The sequence below is a fragment of the Diadema setosum genome, chromosome 12 (genome assembly GCF_964275005.1).
Source record: "Diadema setosum chromosome 12, eeDiaSeto1, whole genome shotgun sequence".
Taxonomy (NCBI): Eukaryota; Metazoa; Echinodermata; class Echinoidea; order Diadematoida; family Diadematidae; genus Diadema; species Diadema setosum.
This window is the reverse complement of record NC_092696.1, coordinates 28,869,635-28,879,400: the sequence shown is the minus strand read 5'-3', so window position 1 is coordinate 28,879,400 and position 9,766 is coordinate 28,869,635.

Sequence of the window (9,766 nt, the reverse complement as noted above, 5' to 3'; positions counted from 1 at the left end):
TTGAGATCAGGCTACAGGCTTCCAACGTTTTTTGATGATGATATTTTGAGATGATGAGAAACCTATCATGAAACATGGTAGAGCATATAATCCTAAGAGGAATTCAAAGTTTATTTGATGAAAATTGTTTTTGAAATGGCTGAGATATCTAAAACAAAGCAATCCTAATAAAAGGTGGGACCCACCTTTTATTAGTATCACTTTGTCTTGCTTTGTTTTTGGATATCTCAGCCATTTCAAAACCGACTGTCATTATAAAATGAACTTTGAATTCCTCTTAGAATCATATGCTCTTTTAAAGTGGTTTCATATTATCTTGCAAATAAAAGTTTAAAGGCTGAATCCTAACCTCAACCAATACTATACCATCCAGCTAGAATACCCATAGATGTATCCTGGAGGAGACTCCTTGACTGTGTTTTCCTGTACATTCTCTCCAACAGCAACAATAACAAAAAAGGTTGGTGCTATCTTTCATAAACAGTATCTATCATGTCTTTAAATGCTTACATAGTTATTGGGGCAAGTCTTGTGTTTGTTTGTTTTTTTCTTTCTAACGCATTGAAAATAATGCCAATAGTAGTACTATGGTATTAATGGCTAGAAGGTCTGGTTCTCTATTATAACGAAGAGGAATTGTGAGTGATAAGAAAATTCATATGGAAGCAGCATGGGCCACCATTTTGAAAAGAAGGATTATAAGTGAATGATCTTCACAGTACTTAATGCACAGCATACTTAATGGCAATGAATCTTCCAAAATCATGTATATGGATCTTGTCCTTTTACATGATATGAATATACCAGTATATTAGGCATGTAATGTTCTTGGCAAGCTGTGTGCACCAAAGAGTTTTGAAAGATTTAGTTTGCTCATTGATTGTTATGGGCCTGAAATATTGTTTCATATTCTGCAGAACCAGAAATTTTAATGGGCATTTCAATTTTGCTAGAGCCAAGTTTCGAGAAATTAAATGTACAGGAAAGTAGTTGTCTACTCTATATGCAATGAACTCCAGTGGCAATTCACATGTTGTCTCGTGAACAACATTTTCTTTGATTTGTTGTAGAATGCTTGCTGTCTGTAAGATGTTATAATGCCTCTCCAGGGTTTGTTTTGTTGGGTTTTTTTTTATTACAAACAGAAGAAAACTGTATCTAAAGTTGTATTTAAAGCTATGAATCTCTATGTAAGCTTTTTATCCTTTGAATCTGTATTTGTATTAATTCAATTTGACTCGTCTATTCAAGTCTACTTCACAATTTGTTTCTATATCAATTGCCTTTACATCTAGAAGGGTGCTAAGTGTAGACAGTGCTTTCCATATCTCTGCTGCTTCTCAAAAGATAAGAAGAATGCTGTTACAAAGGGAAGTGTTTCAACCAAGGTATTTCACAGTGCTCAATTTACACATTGTGGAGTTATTTTGACAATTGAATTCTTGTTTTTTTCTTAAAAAGTTTTTAATTCAGTGCTTTTTATAGTATGTTGGCTTCATGTCACTTTAAAATGAAAACAACCAAAAGCAAAAGCTGACAATAAAAACAACAGAAAATTCCCTTCTTTCTTCCCCCCCCCCAAAAAAAAAAAAAAAAATGTAGGTCATCTCAAGTGTGCTTTCATACCTCTGTTCTATGTTCTTTGCAGTGTTCCATTATTTTATCAATGTTATTGTCATAGTAGAAGACATGCAATGAATGTGTATATGACTTCAACCTTTAATATTAATTACAGTGAATTTTACAAACCCCAATGTCCGTCGCCAAAAACTTTACATGTAGTGACAGTGTGCCGCAGACCTACATATTTGTATTCTTCTGCAACTAGGTGCAACCAGAGACATTATTATCTCTGGTTTCTTTTTTCCTGAGCTGAGCATACCAACTCTAAAGAAGTTGTCTTGGTGTGGTTTGTATGAGCTAATGGCTGATTATCAGGTGTTCTTGATATTATGTTTCAAGTTACGGTAGAATTGATAAGTTAGAACAGACTTCCCCCTCATTTTCATACTTTATCGCTATTGTTTGACTTTGACTTCTTTGCATTATTAACAATGTACTTCATTCATCTCTGCTGGTATGGCGAATAAAAAGACATTTTTATTGCAAGAAAGTCTATTGTTACCCTCATATAACCTATTTGCATCAGTGTATATAGAAAGCACACAAAAAAAAAGTGAAAAGAAAAAGTGCTGAGTTTATGATAGTACAATGTCGTTTGCATGGCAGCTATATTGTAAAAGTGTTGGAATGTTTTGTACATAGTAATGCACATCTCATTGCAGTGATCTATGATATTTTGAAAGACGTTGTGCTCATATTACTTCTTGGTAATTCTGTTATGATTTTGAAATGATGAGATATTTTATTCGTAGGAATCTAATCCTGTATTTATATTTATCTGTGTATGATATCATTGTGTAAAGTGTTGCTTTTATATTCATTGAGTGCGCAAGCTAATGTAAACGCTTCACAAAATATCTCCAATAAAAATGAAGTAATGTAGATAGTGTGTGTTACTAGAATAATGATATTGTGGTATAGAAATCTTCGGTAGTCAAGTGTTTAGGGTTTGTTTATTTCATTTGCCTAGTTTCCATTTATTTGTTTGATTTTGTGCACAACTACTTCTGCTCCAATTACTGTAGATGGTGTTATTTCTGTGTAGAGTTATTTTTGAGAATGAGGAGATCATGGACATTGTTGCGAAGTTGTATTTTTGCGATTTTGACACCATCGCTTTCCTAAGTGCAGTAATGCCTGACAGTTTGAGATATTTTTGCGTGTTGTTAAATTTGCGGCCCAACAGTGATTAAAAAATCCTCGCAAAAATAACAGCTTACACAGTAATGTGCTTTTGGTGCTTTCTTGTTATGTTGAAAAATCTTCAATAAGTGGAGATAGCATACATTGACTCTGCATAATGATTTACCTTAATAGTCATGGTGATATGATAGAGTACAGTGTTGATACTGTTTCTGTGATTATATCTAATGCTATACATTATTTGATTTAATGTTTTATATTTATTTCGTACATATGTTATTTCTGTGACTGAAATTGTAAAAAATAAACAAAGATAAATGAGACTGCTAAGGCCTTTGTTTAAAAGGAAGAAAGAAAGAGAAATCTAGGTTATGACCTTATCGACCTAAATGAGCACCCATTATTGAGTGTTTTAGAAGTAGCCTTGATTAAAATCATGGGTGCACATACTTTGGTAGAATTTATTTGACTAAAACACAGCATCCTCTGCATATTATTACAAGGATTAGAACCAGTACCGACTATCGGATTGGAGCTTTATAGTCTAGTAGATATGACACCTGTCTGGGAGAGGAGATCGTTGGGTCAAATCCAGCCCAAGCATGTATGCCCGTGATTTTTATCATGGCTACTACCATAACACAAAATGTTTGACACTTATTTTTATCAATGAAGAGCAATTTGTCAGTCAGTTGCAATAGATTTTGACTGTCTTGATAGGTAACTGACCTCTTTTTTGTATGTCTACCTATATTTCCAAAGATATCCAAAGGAAGTGCCATGGGAATAGAATAAGGAATTCATAGATATGGATGTGATATTACAGTCGACTCCCATTATAACAAAGTCCTCGGGACCAGCACTTTCTATTGTTATATCAAATTTTCGTTATAACCGAACAAATGAGCAATAAAAAAAACATAGAGGGGATAATATTGGAGCCTAAATTTTTACTTCTTTGTGTTAAAACCAGATTATTATTATTATTTTTTTTTAAACTGTGTTTGGTATTACGGAAGTACACTGTACAAGGGGATGTGTACTTTCTAATGCTTACCTTTTGTAATAGATTTGCTATGGTATCATCAAATTGATGACAGCATATTATAATTTGTTTGAAACACAATCTCCTTAATACCTGTTGATAGGTTACCTGTTGTGACTATGTTAATGCCTTAAAGAGAGTCTATAAGAAGTAAGGTACATTGTAGTTGCTAATGGAATTCAAATAGCAATACTCCTTTCCAAGATGAAATGATACATGAAGAATATTATGTTGCTCTTTTGTTAAATATCAATAAAAGGATTTGTACTTCTGAAATATTACTTTCGTCTCGTGTACATAAACGTTTTGATAAAGTTAAAGCAGTGAATAATCATGCTCAAGCCAGGAACCACATTTCTGTGGTTTGGTGATTTATCTTCTGATTTAAATTTTGTGGTACCATATTTTTTCACTTAAACTTTGTGGTGGTGTATCTGTTCAGTAAAATTGTGAAATTTCATTGTTAGTGCTTCATATAAAACTAAAGTGAAGAAATTTGTTGGGATACTTTATTGTCGATGTCATAATTATGTAAGTAACAGTTTTCAGACTCCTTTCCCTTGCAAATGTATATTGAATTCATGGATTGGAAACATAATTTAGAACATTAAAGGTCATGCTTGCTCAAATTTACAAAATTTTGTAAATTACTTGATGTGTGAAGCTTTAGTAAATAAAACTTGTTCCATGTGTCGAGAAGTCCTTGTAAAAATACAGTGGGCGAGGGGTGGGGAGTCTGTCAAGGATACTGTTGTGTGTTTGTCTTTTTACATGAATCATTTGTCTTTGTATATGTTCGTATATTTGTGATTGTGTTGTAGCACTTCATAATTGATGTAAAAGTGGTATATGAATACTAAAGTGATGTTTTGTGATCATAGCTCCTGGGAAGCTTGGAAATATGGCTTATGATATTAGAGATAATTTCTAACAAGTACTAATCATTATTTTTGTGCAGTACATTGTGTGGCGTGAGGTAAGGGAGCAAGTACGACTGAAGTCTCTGAAAGGTGTGTAGACAGATCTTTAATTGTGCATGTTCACTGTTTTGGAAATGTGTGTGCTGTTATATGCTTTGTATTCTTTAACTTTGTCTGTGAAATAACCGTGTACTTTGATAGCTGTGTCTTTTGTTTTTCTGTATTCAGCACGGTGAGCTTCTATATGCAAGGTACGGGTGATTTTTCTGTGTTGCAAATGAACACATTTTTAAAGTTTATTTTAGATTATTTTCTTTTGCATCACCAACCCGTCTGAATGCGAGATGCATACATGTGTGTGCGTCGATCCTTTGACCATGGTCAAAGCAGTCTTTAAATGTCCATCTCAGGGCATTCTCCACACTGATCATAAGCCCAGGCAAGATAAACATTAAAAAAGAAAGAAAGAAGAAGAGTTAGGTCTATATCTCCATTGCTTTAAAACATAAATTTGAACTAGACTGATAAGAATGAATGGTCCAAACCGGTTCAGGTTCAAGATGTTTTCATTCATCGGTTTGGTATCAGTATGATAGTTTCTTCATTTATATAGCACTGATTTCTTTTTTATTTTTATTTTGTTTCTTTATTTATTGATGGATTGATTTATCCAGGTAGTTAGCTATTTGTTCTGTGTTAATGTTTTTCTTTTCTGCACAAGTAGTTCAGTCTTTACTACCTGTTTTCATGGTTTTAGTTTCTTGTCTTTATCAAAAGCAGTTTGGTGATCAGATAATAGAATGAGAATTGCACGATACTCAATTGAGATGAACATAAATCTATCATGTAGCACTGAGAAAAACTCGCTCTGTGTTTCAAATTTCAAGTTTAGTGTATTTCTCTTTTTTGACAAAACATGATATGCATCTCACTTTTATTGGCAGAAAAAAAGAATGCAATCAAGACAGTGTGAATTGAACAGAGTAAAACGTAATGATTGAAACCTTGGAGTAACAATACATGTACATTGTAATGAGTGCTGAAGTAATCGATGTGAAACATCAATATGCATTCTGCGAAAGGCGGATCAACTTGATTAAAAAAAAAAAGTGATCATCGTGTGCAGTTCCGGAAAGATTCACACAATGTCTCACCACAGAATACATACATCACCTGCATACACAGATGGTTTATCAATGTAAGTGTATTTTTATACATGTATTATAGTTACATGTGATGTACAATGTTTCATTAGTTCTTTTTTGTTTGTTTGTGTGTTTTTTTTTGTTTCCCACCTATTATTTTATTCATCCCTGCAATATTGTGTGTGGATTGCATGCGTGACTGAATTTTCCTCATGTAATTTCATGATACTTTGCATGCAGTGTTAAAGAAAACTGAATTTTCCTTTATGTAATTTCCTGATGCTTTGCATTTTCCACCAATATTCATTACACCGATAACATGCCCATTGTGCTCTGAGACTATTGTACAAATAGTATCGTACTAAATGTATTACACTGTACAAATATCGTACTAATATGTAGTGTTGCTTTTCTGCATCGGGGCTATATTAAAGGCTAATTGTTTGTCTAAGTATATGATGTGTTTAAGACGTCCGTGTTGTTTGAGTTGTGAAGTGTGTGTTCTTTTTTTTCGATGTATTGATATGCAACGTACAACAGAAAAACAAAACTGTTTCTTTTAGTTTTGAGAAGTGAAAGGGCAAGCCTGACACTTTGTTTTCTTGTGTTTTGCTTGTCTTATTTGTTTATGTGTTATCACTTGTGTTGTTTTGTAAATGCCGGATAAGTAATAATGATGATGATGATAATAATAATAATAATAATAATAATAATAATAATAATAATAATAATAATAATAATAGTGAAAATATTGAGCCAACCCTGCTTTCTTTGAGGGGCCTCTTTTTTCTTGATGGTGGTGAAAAACAAACCATTATGAAATGAACCTTTGTGTAATATTTGCAAGAAATTGTTCAAGATATTTTTTCTCTTATATGAATTTAGTAAATACAGTGAAAGTAGTTGAGAAGAAAGTTTGAGGAAAATAATATTGGACAACCGTTTAAAAGTCGTGAATTGTTATGCCGTATAGTTACAACATTGTAGTTCTATGTGCTGCCCTTTCTGAACTGAAGCTGAATGAGTCTTCTTGAAAAAAAAAAAATGACTAATTTTCTCCAAACTTGGCAGGTAGCATATCTAGGGTAGCAGAATCTCGATTTGTTAAAACTGGCAACACGCCCGTCCTTAGATGGAAAGGGCGGGGTTCAGGGGAAGTCTTCTTTACATGGCTCGTATAGTTTTGGTTGAGACCTAACTTCAGGTTTTTAACATTCTTGGGTGAGATAATGAGAAACCTCTTATATGAAATATGAAAGAACATGTAATTTCAAGAGGAATTCAACGTTTATTTGATGAAAATTGGTTATGAAATGGCTGACATACCCAAAAAAGAGCGATCATAAAATGTGGGACCCACATTTTATTATGATCGCTTTGTTTTACTTTGTTTTTGGATGTCTCGGCCATTCCAAAACCGATTTTCGTCAAATAAACTTTGAATTCCTCTTAGAATTGCATGCTCTATACCATTTCATAAGTGGTTTCTTGGTATCTCGCAAAAATTTAAAAGCCAAATTCTCAGCTCCACCAATCATCCCTCTAAACACTCTATTGTTTGTTTGTTTGTTTGTTTGTTTGTTTTTTGTTTGTTTTTTTTTTACGAAGAAGCTTTCGTCCACCACCTGCGGTACAATATTAGCTCTATCACTGGTATCCGAGAAGATTTTGAGCGATTCATCCTGCCCCCACCCCCCCCCCTCCCCCTTCAGCAGGGTGGGCTTGGTACCCATTTGATTAAATTGAAGTTCTTTAACCCAGGGATGCTACCTGCCACAATTGGTGAAAACCCGAACCCGTCACGGGGTTTTCGAGAAGCTGAAAATATGAAAATTGGACTACACTCTTCCCTGCTCTGAGGAGAGCATCTCCGGACCCGCCATAAGCAAACATGAATCTATAGTCATTCTCTCACCGTTAACCTACTACAAGTGCCAATATGTCTAAAACATCTACTACATCTGTTATAGAGAAGAATTTTGAAAATTCAAAACCCAAACAGCAATGTGGATTGAGTGAAAGCAGCAACATTACTGTAGTAGAACACATCAGTCATGTCAGTGAAAGTTTGAGGAAAATCGGACAATCGATGCAAAAGTTATGAATATTTAGAGTAGAGAGGAGACTACTAGAGGTTATGGTGTATGAGTGAACAACAATATAAAGACAATACAGTATAAAGAAAATTCCACAAAAATTCATTTTTCATGAAAATTACACATTCCATCAACTTGATCCTGACATATGTTAAGGGTAACATTTATTCCCCCTGAAAGCGGGTAGTCAAGTGCTTTTTCATAATGCTAGAAAAGTGATTTTTGTGGAATTTTCTTCATGTTTTCTTTATATTTTTGTCCACTCATACGCACAGAACTCTACACAGACACTGTGTGTAGAGTTCTGTGCTCATAGATTACGTCATAACCTCTAGTAGTCTCCTCATCCAGCGGTTCCAACACCAAAACTCAAAAAATTCATAACTTTTGATTGTCTGATTTTCCTCAAACTTTCATTGATGTGTTCTACTAATGTTGCTGCTTTCACTCAATCCACATTGCTCTTTAGGTTTGGGTTCCCTTTGAAGTTTGGCGCTTCTTGGCTCCCGGAGGCTCCTCCGTCAAAGGGTCTTCAAGTGGAAGCTAAAAATATGAAAATTCGGCCCCAATCGGTCCTCGTGCAGTTCACCCCCAGATTTGCCATATGTCATGTGCTCAAGCAAATTTGAAACGGCAGTCATCGACATACGTCATGTAGTTACTTCCTTCATGGCACCTACTTTTCTCTGTAGCATCCAAGGCCGCGCTTCATAAAACTTGTTATCAGTGACAAGTTGTCATACAGTTGTTATGAGCTACTGAAATCCTTGCATCTGATTCGCTAAGAGAAAATTTGTCACAGAAATTTGGCAGTCAGTTGTCACTGATAACAAGTTTTATGAAACGGGACCCGGGTCTACAGAAGTTCAGATAAAAAAGATATAGAGCGTGCGCCTCACAGGCAGCCCTCCAAGTCTGCTCCAGTAGTTGTGTCTCTTTACTTGGATATTTTTACTGATTACGTTCTAATGGACCCACTAGTGTATTTGTGGCATTGCATGGATTTGACTAGACCCTTTTTGACGAACATCTTGACGTGGTTTGCTAGCATTTCCAGAATCAAGTTTTGGCTCTACATGACATGGAGTGGTGCATAGTGGTGTACGAGCTGACATCTTGCCTGTAGGTAGAGACCATGTTGCTTTCATGTCCACCCAACCTTGAACTCTATTGACTTCCATGTCCTGTGCTCCGTGAATCTTCAGTGGGACAATGGAGTTTCTCGAGCACATCACTCTAGTCCTTATTGTCCTGTACTGTGGACACAATAGCGATGGAATCTGCAGTGACCTAGATGGCTATCACGGTATTCTCAACCCCACACTACACAACTTTCTGCATTCAAGTCGCAAGATCTGTGGATCTCGTATTTTGTACTACGCCAACGCAGAATCAACGTTTCAACTTATCTTACAATGTGGTGACATTGAGCAAAACCCGGGTCCTGCCAACTCAGCTGAGAAACGCGACATCAAAAGGAATGCTTTGCTGGTCAGTACACAATGTGGACAGAGTATTTTTTCCTGTACGTCTCTGCATGACCAGAATTACCTTTTGAAATGCCGCCTTTCTGTCAATGATGTCAGCTTCTGGACACATAATGGAATGAATGCACATATTCCATATGGACCACTACCCGAAAAGGCATGGAATGTTGTATGTGAACTGGGATTAAATGCAAATAAACGCACACATCGAGGTAAGCGAGCAGGTAAGAGGAAGCAAAGGAAGATAAGTGTCATCATTACCCCTGAACATGATAGAAAGTTACACTTTGGCAGACAGGGAGTCAAT